Raw genomic sequence first — 18,923 nt, forward strand, 5'->3', positions numbered from 1 at the left:
GCTGGGGGTGAGATACCTACTGTACATAGTCCATGTATCTGAGCCATACAGGAGGTGGGTATTACTACATCCCTGTAGACCATGAGCTGGGTGCTGGGGGTGAGGTACCTAATGTACATAGTCCATGTCTCTGAGCCAAACAGTAGGGTGGGTATTACTACAGCCCTGTAGACCATGAGCTGGGTGCTTGGGGTGATATACCTACTGTATATAGTCCATGTCTCTGAGCCATACAGGAGGGTGGGTATTACTACAGCCCTGTCGACCATGAGCTGGGTGCTGGGGGTGATATACCTACTGTACATAGTCAATGTCTCTGAGCCATACAGGAGGTGGGTATTACTACAGCCCTGTCGACCATGAGCTGGGTGCTGGGGGTGATATACCTACTGTACATGGTCCATGTCTCTGAGCTATACAGGAGGTGGGTATTACTACAGCCCTGTAGACCATGAGCTTAGTCGCAAATTTGAGGGCGTGCTCTTCAAACCCTCTTTTCCTCAGGCGGCCGAAGACTGCACTGGAGGCGGTGTTGACTCTCGTCATCAATGTGTGCTCTTGTTGATAGGAGGTTCCTGAGGAATGGGAAATGGTCCACATTGTCCAGGGCCGCGCCGTGGATCTTGCTGACTGTGGAGGGGGGGGGGTCGGGAGTGCTGTGTGGCAGATTACAGGTTGGTGGAGGATCTTTGTCTTACGGACGTTTAGTGTAAGGCCCTAAACATCCGTAAATACGTTGACTATGACTTGGAGTTCAGCCTCTGTATGTGCGCAGACACGTGTATTGTCAGCGTACGGTAGCTCAACGACAGAGATTGGGGTGGTCTTGGACCTGGCCTGGAGAAGATGAAGGTTGAACAGGATCCCACTGGTTCTGTAGTTTAGTTCCTCTCCAGCGGGGAGCTTGTTGACTGAGGTGGAGAAATTCTGGTTTCGGCATTTTAGTAAGTATACAAAGGCCTTTTGAGAGCGTGTAGAAAAGATTTACGAGAATGATTCCAGGGATGAGGGACTTCAGTTACGTGGATAGTCTGGAGAAGTTGGGGTTGTTCTCAAAACAGAGAAGATTGAGAGGAGATTTGACAGAGGTGTTCAAAATCATGAGAGGTCTGGACAGAGTAGCTAGAGTGGGATTAGTAGAAGCTCTTGCATATAGCCGGCATGGGCTCGATGGGCCAAATGGCCTCCTTCCATGTTGTATCCAGTCTCTGATTCCATGATGATGAAAAATGTGTTGCCCAGGATGCTCCATCTCCCGGGCACTGGGACCCAGTTGGGAACAGAGACCCTGAAGCCCCACCCACTCTCTGTTCCTGAACCAAGATGGCCGTGCATGCGCCCTGATCCCGCCATGTGCAAGATGGACGCCAGTGACCCCGCTCACCCGGGCCGGTCACCACGGGGCCTGTGGGCTCTAATTCGGGGCCTGAGATTTATTCTGTATCTAAGCCGTGCTGTACCTGCTGTACATGCCCTGGGATTGTTTGATGAGATAGTGTAGAGGTGCTTTACATTGAATCTAATCAGTGCTGTACCTGCCCTGGGATTGTTCGATGGAACAGTGCAGGGGAAATGTTTTAATACATACGATAAGTGATGGACAGGTAAAGACCATCTGGTCCATCAAGCATGTCACAGCGTATACACTCCACTCCACCCGAGTCCATGTGATCTCCTGGGACAGGCAAAAGTACTGATTAAAAACAAACTTCGGACAATTTGGGAAAATAAAATGTTGGAAATTCCTCTTCAAGTCATCTAAATGATCGAAACTAGTCCAGGAGAATACTCTGGCCATTAAATTCCCTGCAGTACCTACCTTCTGTAAGTATTAATCTCCGCCGCAGCCAGAAACAAATGCAGCTTTTACTTGAAGGAATTCAGTGAGTCTGCATCCACCACATGACAGGGCAGCGTGTTCCAGAGGTCTGCTGTTCTCTAGGAAAAGAACCACCTCCTGATGTCTAACCTAGATCAGCATTGTGCATCTGAAATTTGTATCCCTGGTCCTGTCTAACCTACTTAATTGAAATAAACGGTCAGCTGGAACACTCTCTTTCACCTTCAACATCTTATAAACCGCAATCATATCGCCCTAAGTCGAAACTGCTCTCAGGTAAAGAGTCCCAACTCTTTTAACCTACCTTGATAACTAAGATGCTTTAGACTTGGAATTAGTCGAGTGGCCCTTTCCAGAACCTCAATATCACCCACCATGTGAGGAGACCAAAACTGGACACAGTATTCCAAGTGTGGCCTGACTAAGGTCTTGTACTCGGACGAAACAGTACGCCTCACCTTATACTCAATTGTCCTATGGATACACCCCAACACCCTATTTGCTCTAGCTGTCGCTACACTGCATTGCTCGTGTACCTTTAAAGTACTATTCACTAGAATCCCCAAATCTCTTTCTATCTCCACCATCTTTAATGCCTTTCCCTGGAGGGTGTATGAATGTTGAGCATTTGCCCTGCCCACATGCATAACACTGAACTTATCTAAGTTATGCATCATTTTCCAGTCATGAGGCCTGTGTCCCAACACTTTAAGATCTGCCTGAATCAGACGAGCCACTTCTACAGTTCGAGCACTCGCACAGATCTTGGTATCATTTCAAAATAGTGGCCCCAACCCCAAAATCCAGATCATAAATAAAAATAGTAAAAAGCAACGGTCCCAGCACTGATTCCTGCAGGTCACCACTGGTGACTGTACTCCAAACAGATCCATATCCATCTATAACTGCTCTTTACCTACATCCTGCCAGCCAGTTCTGTATCCAGCTCAATATATTTCACGAATACCAGAGGCTCCAATCTTATCGAGAAGCATCTTGTGCGGTACCTTGTCAAAAGGGTTTTGGAAATCTAAGTCGACAATGTCTACTGGGCTTCCCTCATCCACCAACTTTGTAACTTCTTCAAAAAATACAATTAGAGTTGTGAGATATGAACTTTTTTTTTAATGAAGCCATGTTGGGTGTCCCTAATATGTCCCCCCCCTATCCAATTAATGTATTGCATTCCTTATGATTCTTTCAAGCATCTTACCTATTACTGATATTAAACTGATGGACCTATAGTTACCCAGGTCTGCCTTGTCACATTATTCGAAAAATGGGGATTACTTTAACCTCCTTCCGATCTGTAGGAACCATTCCATAGTGCAGTGAGCTATTAAACATATCGGCCAGGGGCTCGCACAGCACATGTCCCATCTCCCGGAGGACCCTCACACAGCACATGTCCCATCTCCCGGAGGGGCTCACACAGCACATGTCCCATCTCCCGGAGGGGCTCACACAGCACATCTGCCATCTCCCGGAGGATCCTCACACAGCACATGTCCCATCTTCCGGAGGGGCTCACACAGCACATGTCCCATCTCCCGGAGGGGCTCACACAGCACATGTCCCATCTCCCGGAGGGGCTCACACAGCACATGTCCCATCTCCCGGAGGACCCTCACACAGCACATGTCCCATCTCCCGGAGGGGCTCACACAGCACATGTCCCATCTCCCGGAGGACCCTCACACAGCACATGTCCCATCTCCCGGAGGGGCTCACACAGCACATGTCTCATCTCCCGGAGGATCCTCACACAGCACATGTCCCATCTCCCGGAGGGGCTCACACAGCACATGTCCCATCTCCCGGCGGGGCTCACACAGCACATCTCCCATCTCCCGGAGGATCCTCACACAGCACATGTCCCATCTCCCGGAGGACTCTCGGGTGGCTGCTCTATATATGTTTAAGTTCTTAATTTTTTCAAAAACAATATGCTTATCTTTGTTAATGTTACTGAGAAAAACTAGCATTATTAAATTCTAATATTTAAGCATGATCTTCAAGGGTGAAGATTGATGCAAGGTATTTCTGCCATACTCAGAGAGTGCTTTGTAACCTGTCCTTGAACACCCTTCAGTGGCCCAATACAGTCTTTGATAGTTCTCAGGCTCACTACTAAACACCACATCCAAAATATGATTTTCCTCAGTTACTTCATTAACATGTTCAGTCAGGAAACAGTCCTGTATATTTTCAATAAATAAAAACAGAAGAACATAAGAAATAGGAGCAGGAGTATGCCATAAGGCCACTTGAACCTGCTCCACCATTTAATATGATCGTGGCTGATCCAATCATGGACTCAGCTCCACTTCCCTGCACGGTCCACATAACCCCATATCCCCTTATCGCTTAAATACATTTAGACAGAAATAGTCAGTTTCTTAATATCCCAGCTTCCACTGCTCTCTGAGGCAGCGAATTCCACAGATTCACAACCCTTTGAGAGAAGAAATTTCTCATCTCAGTTCTAAATGGGCAGCCCCTTATTCTAAGATCATGCTCTCTAGTTCTAGTCTCCCCCATCAGTAGAAACATCCTCCCTGCATCCACCTTGCCAAGCTCCCTCATAATCTTGTACGTTTCTGTAAGATCACCTCTCATTCTTCTGAATTCCAATGAGTGGAGGCACAACCTATTCAACCTTTCCTCATAAGTCAATCCCCTCATCTCTGGAATCAACCTAGTGAACCTTCTCTGAACTACTTCCACAGCAAGTATATCCTTTCGTAAATATGGAAACCAAAACTTCACACAGTATTCCAGGTGTGGCCTCACCAATACCCTGTACAGTTGTAACAAGACTTCCCTGCTTTTATACTCCATCCCCTTTGCAATAAAGGCCAAGTGTCCATTGGCCTGCCTGATAGCTTGCTGTACCTGCATACTATCCTTTTGTGTTTCATGCACAAGTACCCCCAGGTCCCGTTGTACTGCAGCACTTTGCAATCTTTCTCCATTTAAATAACAACTTGCTCTTTCATTTTTTTCTGCCAAAGTGCATGACCTCACACTTTCCAACATTATGCTCCATCTTCCAAATTCTTGCGCACTCACTGAGCCTGCTTATGTCCTTCTGCAGTCTCTTTATGTCCTCCTCACACATTACCCTTCCTCCCATCTTTGTATCATCAGCAAACTTGGCTACGTTGCACCTAGTCCCATCTTCCAAGTCGTTAATATAGATTGTAAATAGTTGGGGTCCCAGCACTGATCCCTGCGGCACTCCACGAGTTACTGATTGCCAACCAGAGAATTAACCATTTATCCCGACTCTCTGTTTTCTGCTTGTCACCCAATCCTCTATCCGTGCTAATATAATACCCCAAACCTGTAAACTTTTATCTTGTGCCCAAGCACAGATGTTAGGGTTCAGCTGCACTGCCCCCAGCAGCAGCTAAAGCCCCGTACCCCTGAATGTCAGGCCAATGACAAAGAGCTTCCCTCAGGTCCATTCTCTCTCCACCCACACACACTGACTGAGCTCTCAGGCTGACTGTTCCCAGCACCTTCTCTCTATATTCTCTCACATTTAAGCATTCCTGCTGCTGGGTTCAGGGGCTGTGTGGGCGGGGCCGGGACAGCGAAGAAAATGTCGCGGTGTCAGGTCTGAGGCTTTCTATCACACACCCAGGGACTGTAAACTAACAGTAAGGGGCTGTAACTGAGCGGGGAAAGCGAGCCGCTTACTGTCAGCATCAGATCCCGGCTCACAATACAGGGCACGGCCCAGGGATGGAGGGAGGGCGGGGGCCCAGTCTGCAGCTGGCGGAGAAAGTGGCGCAGTAAAATCCCGGCCGCACCGCTCACAATGTGCAATCTCAGGCGCGGAGCCGGGATTTTACTGTGAACGGAAACCCAGAGCTTAACACAGGCCCGGAGCTGGGGCTTTGGGACATGTGGGAGATACTGTTCCTATCACTGGGCCCAGACAGTGTGTAACCCGGTGCCCAGGGAGATCAGACAGTGTGTAACCCGGGGGTGGGCCCAGTGAGATCAGACAGTGTGTAACCCGGGGCCCAGGGAGATCAGACAGTGTGTAAACCGTGGGTGGGCCCAGTGAGATCAGACAGTGTGTAACCCGGGGGTCCCATGTAATTAGACAGTGTGTAACCCGGGGCCCAGGGAGATCAGACAGTGTGTAACCCGGGGGTGGGCCCAGTGAGATCAGACAGTGTGTAACCCGGGGGTGGGCCCAGTGAGATCAGACAGTGTGTAACCCATGGGTCCCATGGAATCAGACAGTGTGTAACCCGGGGGGTGGGCCCAGTGAGATCAGACAGTGTGTAACCTGGGGGGTGGGCCCAGTGAGATCAGACAGTGTGTAACCCGGGGGTGGGCCAAGTGAGATCAGTCAGTGTGTAACCTGGGGGTTGGGACCAGTGAGATCAGACAGTGTGTAACCCGGGGGTGGGCCCAGTGAGATCAGTCAGTATGTACCCGGGGGTGGGCCCAGTGAGATCAGACAGTTTGTCACCTGGGGGTTGGGCCCAGTGAGATCAGACAGTGTGTAACCTGAGGGTGGGCCCAGTGAGATCAGACAGTGTTTAACTCGGGGGTAGGCCCAGTGTTATCAGACAATGTGTAACCCGGGGGGTAGGCCCAGTGTGATCAGACAGTGTGTAACCCGAGGGTGTGCCCAGTGAGATCAGACAGTGTGTAACCCGGGGGTGGGCCCAGTGAGATCAGACAGTGTGTAACCCGGGGGTGGGCCCATTGAGATCAGACAGTGTGTAACCTGGGGGTGGGCCCAGTGAGATCAGACAGTGTGTAACCCAGGGCGCAGGGAGATCAGACAGTGTGTAACACGGGGGTGGGCCCAGTGAGATCAGACACTGTGTAACCCGGGGGTGGGCCCAGTGAGATCAGACAGTGTGTAACCCGGCGGTGGGCCCAGTGAGATCAGACAGTGTGTAACCCGGGGGCCCAGTGAAATCAGACACTGTGTAACCCGGGGGTCACATGGAATCAGACAGTTTGTAATCCGGGGGTTGGGCCCAGTGAGATCAGACAGTGTGTAACCCGGGGATGGGCCCAGTGAGATCAGACAGTGTGTAACCCAGGGGTGGGCCCAGTGAGATCAGACAGTGTGTAACCCGGGGGCCCAGCGAGATCAGACACTGTGTAACCCGGGGCTGGGCCCAGTGAGATCAGACAGTGTGTAACCCTCGGGTGTGCCCAGTGAGATCAGACAGTGTGTAACCCGGGGGTGGGCCCAGTGAGATCAGACAGTGTGTAACCCGGGGGCCCAGTGAGATCAGACACTGTGTAACCCGGGGGTCACATGGAATCAGACAGTTTGTAATCCGGGGGTTGGGCCCAGTGAGATCAGACAGTGTGTAACCCGGGGATGGGCCCAGTGAGATCAGACAGTGTGTAACCCAGGGGTGGGCCCAGTGAGATCAGACAGTGTGTAACCCGGGGGCCCAGCGAGATCAGACACTGTGTAACCCGGGGCTGGGCCCAGTGAGATCAGACAGTGTGTAACCCTCGGGTGTGCCCAGTGAGATCAGACAGTGTGTAACCCGGGGGTGGGCCCAGTGAGATCAGACAGTGTGTAACCCGGGGGCCCAGTGAGATCAGACAGTGTGTAACCCGGGGGTGGGCCCAGTGTGATCAGTCAGTGTGTAACCCGCGGGTGTGCCCAGTGAGATCAGACAGTGTGTAATCCGGGGGTGTGCCCAGTGAGATCAGACAGTGTGTAACCCGGGGGGTAGGCCCAGTGTGATCAGACAGTGTGTAACCCGAGGGTGTGCCCAGTGAGATCAGACAGTGTGTAACCCGGGGGGTAGGCCCAGTGTGATCAGACAGTGTGTAACCCGGGGGTGTGCCCAGTGAGATCAGACAGTGAGCAACCCTGGGGTGGGCCCAGTAAGATCAGACAGTGTGTAACCTGGGCGTGAGCCCAGTGAGATCAGACAGTGTGTAACCAGGGGGCCCAGTGAGATCAGACAGTGTGTAACCCGGGGGTGGGCCCAGTGAGTTCAGACAGTGTGTAACCCGGGGGTGGGCCCAGTGAGATCAGACAGTGTGTAACCTGGGGGTGAGCCCAGTGAGATCAGACAGTGTGTAACCCGTGGTTGGGCCCAGTGATATTAGACAGTGTGTAACCCGGGGGTGGGCCCAGTGAGATCAGACAGTGTGTAACACGGGGGTGTGCCCAGTGAGATCAGACACTGTGTAACCCGGGGGTGGGCCCAGTGAGATCAGACAGTGTGTAACCCGGGGCCCAGTGAGGTCAGACAGTGTGTAGCCCGGGGATGGGCCCAGTGAGATCAGACAGTGTGTAACCCGTGGGTGGGCCCAGTGAGATCAGACAGTGTGTAACCCGGGGGTGGGCCAAGTGAGATCAGACAGTGTGTAACCTGGGGGTGGGCCCAGTGAGATCAGACACTGTGTAGCCCGGGGGTTGGCCCAGTGAGATCAGGCAGTGTGTAGCCCGGGGGTGTGCCCAGTGAGATCAGACAGTGTGCAACCCGGTGTTGGGCCCAGTGAGATCAGACAGTGTGTAACCCGGGGGTGTGCCCAGTGAGATCAGACAGTGTGTAACCCGTGGACCCAGTGAGATCAGACAGTGTGTAACCCGGGGGTGGGCCCATCGCGATCAGACGTTGTGTAACCCGGGGGTGGGACCAGTGAGATCAGACAGTGAGTAACCCGGGGGTGGACCCAGTGAGACCAGACAGTGTGTAACCCGGGGGTGGGCCCAGTGAGATCAGACAGTGTGTAACCCGGGGGTGGGCCCAGTGAGATCAGACAGTGTGTAACCCGGGGGTGGGCCCAGTGAGATCAGTCAGTGTGTAACCCGGGGGTGGGCCCAGTGAGATCAGACAGTGTGTAACCCGGGGGTGGGCCCAGTGAGATCAGACAGTGTGTAACCCGGGGGTGGGCCCAGTGAGATCAGACAGTGTGTAACCCGGGGCCCAGTGAGATCAGACAGTGTGTAGCCCGGAGGTGGGCCCAGTGAGATCAGACAGTGTGTAACCCGGGTGTGGGCCCAGTGAGATCAGACAGTGTCTAACCCGGGGCCCAGTGAGATCAGGCAGTGTGTAACCCGGGTGTGGGCCCAGTGAGATCAGACAGTGTGTAACCCGGGGACCAGTGAGATCAGACAGTATGTAACCCGGGGGTGGGCCCAGTGAGATCAGACAGTGTGTAACCCGGGGGTGGGCTTGTGAGATCAGACTGAGTAACCCGGGGGCCCAGTGAGATCAGACAGTGTCTAACCCGCGTGTGGGCTTGTGAGATCAGACTGTGTAACCCGGGGGCCCAGTGAGATCAGACAGTATGTAACCCGGGGGTGGGCCCAGTGAGATCAGACAGTGCGTAACCCGGAGCCCATTTAGATCAGACAGTATGTCAGCCGGGCCCAGTGAGATCATGAGAACCTGTATCACTGTAGCTACCAACTTTATATGTATTATCCGTACTAATTTCAAATGTATTAACTCTTTCTAAAATGGCCGCTCATGTTATTGCTGACTCTTTCGATCTCAGTGTCGGGGAAAACAATAGGTGACTTGTCTTTGTTAAACAACCTTGAGGAACCGTCTGATCATGGGAATGTAGCAACAGATGTAGGAGTTAAACTGTGGGAATACCCAGAGAAGCAGAACTGTGTCTTCCTTGACTGCAAAACAAAGATAAGCTGGAGATGACTTAATCTTCTCTCATGATTAGGGGCATTGCTTAATTAACTGTGTAAATAACTAATTTAGCTTGTATCTATGCCACGGTAGCTGATGTGATAGGACAAATAAAAAGGGGTTGTACCATTCACGAACTTTATTAATGTATTGAATTTGTCATGATTTTTTCTTGCTCTGATGGATTTGACAGACTCATTAAGTCGGTGCCCCTTTATCAGAGCAAGACCCTTCATCGATGAAGTCTGAATAACGTCAGTCTGAACGAAACTTTAAAGTGTTCAAATCAGTGCATTCGCTAAAACAGATTGAGGGAAAAGAATCCGTATCAACAATTGGTGTCAGAAGTGGTATCTCAACGGACGACTGCCAGAAGCTTGTGAATAAAGAACCGAATTAGCCTTGGATGAGACGGGAGGAAAATGGCCACATGAGTGAGTATTCATTAAATACCACTTCGGTTTTCTCGCGTCCAAAAGTTTGAGGAACGTTTGGCCACTCGCTGCTTCTCACGTAGCGTCTGAATGAGATCCAGGTCAATCTGTCGAATACCTTTTAAACTTAGAAAATAAGTGTCCAAGTCAGGTACGACGTCGACCTTGTATATCACTTGGCCCGCCTCAGCTCTGGATAAGATAAACTACCTTTTTACCGCGGGGCGACGCGAGTAATTGTGTAAAACTAAATCGCGGGGCGACGCGAGGAATTGTGTAAAACTAAATCGCGGGGCGATGCGAGGAATTGTGTCAGGATAAAAGGAATTGTGTAAGGATAACCTATTTCTTTACCGCAGGGCGATGCAGGAATGGGCAATCATGGACCCAAAAATAGAGCCGGCCAAAGAAAAAAATTAATTAATAAGCTTTGTTGAATGAAGAGAGATTTTTGTGAATGTTTGTCGTTGAGTGAGAGTCCTTGTGTGATTTTTTGACTGCGGAATGAATTTTTATCTTTTCATGTTTTTTAAAAGCCTGTTTGGAAAAGTGGTGCAGCTGCTTATTAATGTAGGATCTTCCCACTTCTCGAAACAGAGTGGAAGTTTTTTTTAACCCTTTGTAGTGTTATCCTGTATGTGGGAAGTTTTGAGACATTTTACGTTGGGAAAGCAGGTGTGGATATATTCGGATGATAAGTTATGGAGCTAGGAAATGCACAAAGGATAGGTTTGTTGAGTAAAAGGTAAAAAATACATGGTCCTGGTGGTTGAAAAAAATAATTTATTTGACATGCTCACTTACTTGTTGAAAGAAAACATGCAATGATTGATTACTTTGGGTTGAAAGACATAAATTTAGTCTAGGAATGAGATAAAGAATGACTTTTAAAAAAAAAAGCTTCCAGCTCAAAAATAAAGTTTTAAATAAAGATTGAAATTACAAAATTTGAATTGGGATTTTGAGATATTAAGAGAAGGCACAACAAAATATTGAGGTGGATTGAAAAAAAAATTATTAAATTAAATCTGAGCTCTTAAAGAAAAAAGGAGATATAAAACTAATAGGTTTTGAAACAATTTAGAAATACCTTCAGGAATCAGGTCAAACTCCTGGGGGAGTGGCGAGCTATCTGCGAAGGTCTAAAAAGGACTTTTGAAAAATGTTAAAAACAGCAAGCTTTAGCAGTTTAGAAGAGACATTTTAAGGACTTTTAAACTGGAGATTTTGAGATAATGAAAAGCAGCCCTCAAAGCCGACGTTGCGATGGAAAGACATACGAGTTGATATCGGCTGTGAAAAAGATAATGGTTTAATTGGAAAAATAAAAGAATTTGAAGTAGTAAAAGACAAACTCCATTGATAATGATTTTAAATTACGAGAAAGCTTCACTGCAGTTTGAAAGATTTCCAAAATGGATGTTGTTTATCAAGAAAAGTCCCGAACAGTCGAGACAAGCAGGAGGGTTTTGAAAATAACGAGGAGAAAAGATCTAAGCTATGCGAACTCAGCACAGAAAAAAAACTGGGAATTAGAGAATCTTACTGAATTTTTAAATTCTTATAGAAAATGGAACTGGCACAGATGTTTAGATTTTGTGCTGAGAGAGAAAAAAACCCCACAAGATTTGCACAGTGAACGGGACCGTAAAATAAAACGAAATGTCAGAATGTACACAGCGTGTGTGAAAATTGGATTTCAGTAAACACAATAGCTATTAAAAATGTGTGGTCTCGTTTTAAATCAATCAAAAAAAATCTTTGGCAATTCGAAGAAAACATTGGAGTTTACTCTAAAATGCCGCCTTTCCTGATGAGAAGACTTTTATTATGACGGCTTTACTAATGATTTCTGCTGTTTTAACCGATTCTGAATTTCTAAGCAAGTTTTGAAGGCACAAAGACTTTAAAAAAAAATTTTCCGGATGATTACGCGAAGTCACGTAATGACATCTGCTCTTCTTACAAACCTGTAAAGGAGTTAACCCTTTCCATTGACAGCTGTTTTATACTGGACATTATTAATTTGGATTTCATAATAGAATAAAAAAGACTCACCTAACAGAGGAAATGGTAGGATAGTCAGAATAAAAACAAAAGCAGAACTAGCCTATGTAATAATACTCGCCTGATACAAATCAAAGAAAGATGTTCAAACAAAACAAATTCAAGAGTTAAAAGCTAAGATAAATAAGATGGAAGAGATTTTTTTTTAAAAATGGGACCAGACGGATAGTGCAGTGCGCAGCCATAGCACCATCACCTCTGGCAATCGAGCCAATGTAACCCATGGTGGGTAAGTGTAGTCTACAAACCCAACCTAACCTTACCTCCGATTTCACAGAGTGACCGCAACATGCATGGATAAAAGATGAGTAGACCAGAACCTAACACCTGGTGACGACCAGGCTATATGTTTAAAATTTGCAGATATAACACTCACCGAGATGGGACCGCAGCGGCTACTTTGACTCTGGAGACTCAGGATACTGGGAACCGTAAGGCCCACACAAGCACTGATAATACAGATGGACTACGAGAGATATAGCACACGCAGGAAAGACTCAACTACATGAACTAGCTTTGTTTAATTTGACTGTCGAAATATGCATCCCAGCAGCCAAGGACTGGAGCAAGGACAGAACTTATATTAACGCATGGGTATGTATAGTGTATTAAGTAAGGTTCTAATGCAGCAGGCTGCCGATGCCATGGGCGTCAGTAGATTCCGAGGACAGGAGCAAGTTCATAGGACCAAATGGGAAGGTCGCAGAAATCCAACTGGATGGAATTTCAGTTCTAGAAGCTCATGCCTAGGCAGACCAAGCTGCAAACAAGCAGCCAAATGCACCCCACAAGAAACAGAAGGGTGGGAAGAGAACGGAGCAAATGGAGGTGGGGTAGTAATAAAAGAATCTAAAGAAAGGATATAATTTGGGGTACGTCAGCGAATACTTAACCTAAACCTAATGGATATAATTTTGTCCTAGCTTCTGTGGGAATGAAACTATAAGTCTATACCAGAACCTCGCACAACGGATCCTTGAAGGCCCGGAACCCACTACCCTGTGATTTAATGTCAGAAATGGAACAGGGCGAGGTCAAAAAATAAAAGAGGAATACTGGAAACACTACGCATTGGTTATGCGGCAGGGGTTATGATGATGAATTCCATAGGCCTGTATGCAATATACGACCGGGTTAACAAATTAATGGCGTAGTTTTGAGTGGTTTACAGGGGAGGGACTTGGAAAAGCAAGCCCTACATGTGCGGTGGGGAGATGGCGTGGAAGGGGAACTGTTACAAGTGGCCCATACATTGCCGAAATGCCTAGACAATAAAATTGAGCCACGCAATGGGGAAACATATAAGTAAACTATTACAGGCTGAGATAGTTTGCTCCGGGTATGGGTCCTGGATATTAATGAGGTACAACATAATATGGAGCAACTCCAGAATGGAGACACACCAGATTGGATTCCGAACAGCATACTTAACAATTGGACTCGAGATTTAAAAAAAATGAATAACAAATGCGAGGTACGAAGGAATAGTCACGCATGTGTGCCGAAATTCAGATTTATTAATGGGCCGTGAATATGATCGGATTTGTGTTGTCCATACAACAGTATGCTGTAACCAAAGGAGACCCCTTATATCAGATCGATAATATTGGTGAAGTGAGATACCAAACTCGGTTATGTTACCATCAGCCTGCCAGACGGATGGTTAAAATTAACAATAGTACCAAAGGCATTGACAGAACTGACTGCTATAAAATTAACCAATGGTTTTATGTCGAGGTACGTCATGAATGACGAATGATGATTGCAGATTCCACCAAACAAACGGATGCATGCTGAGTATCACTCCTCTCGAACACGATCTTGAGACCATCGCTGCCCCGCAAGGGAACGGAGAGTGATGCGTGAGCACGGGGGCAGCCAACTTATCCATTAAGACCAGTGGAGGAGTCACCCCCTGTGTCCTCATTATTCCTAACTTCTGCTTCAGACCCAAGGGAGAAATAGACATAGACAGATATCATATACATCCCGAGACAACGGAAATCATCGACGGAACAATCATGGATACCCTCCGAGAGGGGTACGAAGAGATGGTATGGGAACCGCAAGGCAAACAGATACTGGAACTAAATGAGGAACAATTACGTTTGGTGCAAGGAATCCAGAATCAAAAGACGACAGTATGTCCGGCTGATGGAAGAAATAGACAACTTACAGAGAGACACTATCGCAATGCTGGCTGATCAGCCCTGGTACTCAAAGCTGTGGGACATTGGACTTAATATTCAAATTCCCCCATGTATAAGAATAATATCACATGTACTTGTAGTAATACAGGGTCTGGTTCTGATGGTCATGATGGGATTAACAGGTGCACGAATTAAACAGGCCAAACGATAAGTCCGGGCACGCACTATGATTAAGGCCATAAGGGATGAAAATTTAAGCAGTCCTACAGGATGGACTTACTTTATATAGCTCTGTGGGAAGGTTTCAGGAGGTCCCAAAGCTTGGGAGATGGCCACCCAGGTGAACGAACCTATCTGGAACTTGCCTACAGAGAGATAGTTATTGGGAAATATGGCCAGCTTGGCGTATCACCAAGGGCCAAAAGGGAGGAAATGCAAGAGAAAAATTTGGCATTAGGGGTACCAGTGGGACAAGGGTTAAAGTGCTGGTTCCTGCACTGCCCATAAGGAGGTAAAAGGCTTCTCTTCGGTCTTGTATCAAGGCTACAGAAATATCAATTCTATAATATGCCGACAGGATACGATGTGAGAACCGAAACAGACATTGATAACACCTTGCGAAGAGGCTCGAGGCAGACTCACAGACAACAAGGAGGATCAGGAAAGAGAATGCGCACGCCTAAACGCAATACTCCTGGAATAAGCACCAGGTTTATCATGGAATGATAAAAGGGGGGAATGAGAATGTGTAAAAGGGTTGCGAAAGTGATAGATGGCTGGAGAAGGTGGCAAAAGGATGGAGATCGGGAATCATGGGAAAATAGCTAAAGAAATGATCAAGATGCAGACAACTGCAGAATCAACAGAAAAAAAAGGGTTATGAAGAGCTGAAGTTGAGGTTAGACACGGGTCATTAGAAAGCCCAAGGCAGCACAACGAAAGAAAGCAATTCTAGATAGGAAGGGAAAAGTAATAGCTTCTACTGATAAGGAGGAAGGGAAACTAATTGGGTTCTTTACTGATGAGGGAAGACAGTGTAGCAAAGCTATAACTAACCTACCTGACACCAGCCCTAATTGGGAGACTTTCTTGCCTGCCATTGGACGTACTCGGGGGGGAGGCAGAAAGAGATTGGATAGACCAATAAAAATATATATCTCCTGTGCTTTTCACGCTGAAAAGGGGCTTGTCCAGGGGAAGATAAACAGGCTCTGATTGAGAGTGTCCCTTTGTCTTGACAAGTCCCGGCCGGAGAATCTTCAATAAAGGTCTTTTACAGAAAAGGCAAGAGGTGTTCGCGTGTCAGTGTATTCGCTGAAACAGATTGAGGGAAAAATAATCCGTATTTACATTTGGTGTCAGAAGTGGGATCTCAAAGGACGGCTGCCGAAAGCTTGCGAATTAAGAGACAGACTAGCCTTGGACGAGACGGAAGGAAAGTGGCCACTGGAGTGTGTACCCTTTAAAATACCACTTCAGTTTCCTTCAGTTCCAAAAGTCTGAGGAAAGTTTGGCCACTCGCTGGTTCTCAGGTAGCGTCTGAACGAGATCCAGGTCAATCCGGCGAATACCTTTTAACTTCGGAAATAATTGTCCAAGTCAGGTACGACGTTGACTTTGTATATCACTTCGTCCATCTAGGCACTGATTGGACTTAAATCGCGCGGTGACGCGAACCGCGCTGCGACGCAGAGGGATTGGGAAATAGACAATCGCGCGGCGACAGGAATCACGCGGAGACGCGGAGGATAGGGAAATAGACAATCGCGCTGCGACGCGAATAGGAAAACCATGGGGCAACACGGAAGAAAATGGAAATTGTGTAGAACTAAACCGCGGGGCGAAGCGAGTAATTGTGTAGAACTAAATCAGGGGGCGACATGAGGAATTGTGTAAGGATAAATGGAATTGTGTAAGGATATAATATTTCTTTACCACGGGGCCACGTGGGAATGGGTAATCATGGATCCAAAAATAGTGCCGGGCAAAGAAAAAAAATAATTAATAAGCTTTGTTGAATGAAGAGAGACTTTTGTGAATGTGTGTTTTGAATGAGAGTACTTGTGTTATTTTTTGACTACGGAATGAATTTTTATGTTTTCATGATTTTTTTAAAAAGCCTGTTTGAAGGAGTGGAGCAGGTGGTTGCTTATTTTAGCTCAACCCACTTCTCCAAACAGAGTGAATGTTTTTTCAACCTTTTGTAGTGTTGTCCTGTATGTGGGAAGTTTTAAGACATTTTAAGTTAGAAACGCAGGTGTGGATTTATTCGGATGATAAGTTACGGAGCTGGGAAATGCCCAAAGGATAGGGTTGTTGAGTAAAAGATAAAAAATACAAGGTCCCGCTGGTTGAAAAAAAAGAATTTATTTGACACGCTCACTTAGTTGTCAAAAGAAAACATGCAATGATTGTTCACATTGGTTTGAAAGACATAAATTTTGACTTGGAATGATATAAAGAATGCCTTTTTAAAAAAAGCTTCTAGCTCAAAAAAAAGGCTTTAAATAAAGATTGAAATTACAAAGTTTGAATTGGGATTTTGAGATATTCAGAGAAGGCACAACAAAATACTGAGGTGGATTCAAAAAAAAATTGTTAAATTAAATCTGATCTCTTAAAGAAAAATGGAGATATAAAACTAAAAGGTTTGGACACAATCTAGAAATACCTTCAGGGATCAGGTCAAACTCCTGGGCGAGCTATCTGCGAAGGTCTAAAAAGGACTTTTGAAAAATGTTAAAAACAGCAAGCTTTAGCAGTTTAGAAGAGACATTTTAACGACTTTGAAACTAGAGCATTTTGGGATAACGAAAAGCAGCCCTCAAAGCCTAATTGCTGACTCCATTCTAGATATGGAGAAAAGAAAAAGATTAAGGCGCCACTTTGAAAGTTAACAAATGATTTTAAATTAAAAAAAATTATGGAGTCACAAGCCCTCCGTGTAAAATACAAAACCTAATTGAAGAAAGGAGATCTGATAAAAAAGATGTAACGTACTAAATAAGTTCTGAAAAAAATGTGTTTGTGATGGAAAATGACATAACTTACTAAATACTAGTTGATGTTTGCTGTGAAAAAGATATTGGTTTAATTAGGAAAAGGAAAAACAAATTGGAAGAGGTAAAAGACACTCTACAGTGATACTGATTTATATTATGAGAAAGTTTCACTCCAGTTTGAAAGATTTCCAAAATTGACGATGTTTATCAAGAAAAGTCCCGAACAGTCTAAGCAAGCAAGTGGGTTTTGAAAATAACGAGGAGAAAAGATCTAAGCTATGCGAACTCAGCACAGAAAAAAAACTGGGAATTAGAGAATCTTAACGAATTTTAAAATTCTTATAGAAACTGGAACTGGCATTTATGTTTAGATTTTGTGCCGAGAGAGAAATAAAATACAAGATTTGCCTAGTGAACAGGACCGTAAAATAAAACGAAATGTTAGAATGTACACAGCGTGTGTGAAAATTGGATTTCAGTAAACAAAATAGCAATTAAAAATGTGTGGTCTCGTTTTAAATAAATTAAAAAAAATCTTTGGCAATTAGAAGTTAACAAAACATTGGAGTTTACTCTAAAATGCCGTCTTCCCTGATGAGAAGACGTTTATTATGATGGCTTTACTAATGATTTCTGCTTCTTTAACAAATTCCAAATTCTAAGCAAGTTTTGAAGGCACAAAGACTTAAAAGAAATTTTTTTTTCGGATGATTACGTGAAGTCACGTAATTACATCAGGCTTTCTTACAAACCTGTAAAGGAGTTAACCCTTTCCATTGACAGCTGTTTTATACTGGACATTATTAATTTGGATTTCTTAATAGATAAAAAAGACTCACCTAACAGAAGAAATGGTGCGATAGTCATAATAAAAACAAAAACAGAACTAGCCTATGTAATAATGCTCGCCTGATATAAATAGAAGAAAGATACTCAAATAAAACAAATTCAAGAATTAAAAGCTAAGATAAATAAACTGGAAGAGATTTTTTTTAAAACGGGGCCAGACGGATAGTGCAGTGCGCAGCCATAGCACCATCACCTCTGGCAATCGAGCCAATGTACACCACGGTGGGTAAGTGTAGTCCACAAACCCAACCTAACCTTACCTCCGATTTCACAGAGTGACCGCAACATGCATGGATAAAAGATGAGTAGACCAGAACCTAACACCTGGTGACGACCAGGCTATATGTTTAAAATTTGCAGATAAACACTCACCGAGATGGGGCCACCGCGGCTGCTTCGACTCTGGAGACTCAGGATATTGGGGAACCTTAAGGCCCAAACAAGCACTGATAATACAGATGGACGACGAGAGATATAGCACACGCAGGAAAGACACAACTACATGAACTAGCTTTGTTTAATTTGACTGCCGAAATATGCATCCCAGCAGCCAAGGACTTATTTTAACGCATGGCTATGTATAGTGTATTAAGTAAGGTTGTAATGTAGCAGGCAGCCGATGCCATGGGCGCCAGTAGATTCCGAGGACAGGAGCAAGTTCATAGGACTAAAAGGGGAAGGGCGCAGAAATCCAACTGGATGGAATTTCAGTTCTAGAAGCTCATGCCTGGGCGGACCAAGCTGCAAACAAGCAGCCAAATCCAGCAGCAAAAACAGAAGGGTGGGAACAGAACGGAGCAAAAGATGGGTGGGACCCCAGGTTGTTTAGGAAAACTTGCCAGTGGGATAAAATTAAGACCAAGGTAGGTCTCTGGAATATAAGGTGCACGCCTGTCTTTGCTCAGGGAGACCACAACCAG

The sequence above is a fragment of the Pristiophorus japonicus genome, unplaced genomic scaffold, assembly GCF_044704955.1.
Source record: "Pristiophorus japonicus isolate sPriJap1 unplaced genomic scaffold, sPriJap1.hap1 HAP1_SCAFFOLD_79, whole genome shotgun sequence".
Taxonomy (NCBI): domain Eukaryota; kingdom Metazoa; phylum Chordata; class Chondrichthyes; family Pristiophoridae; genus Pristiophorus; species Pristiophorus japonicus.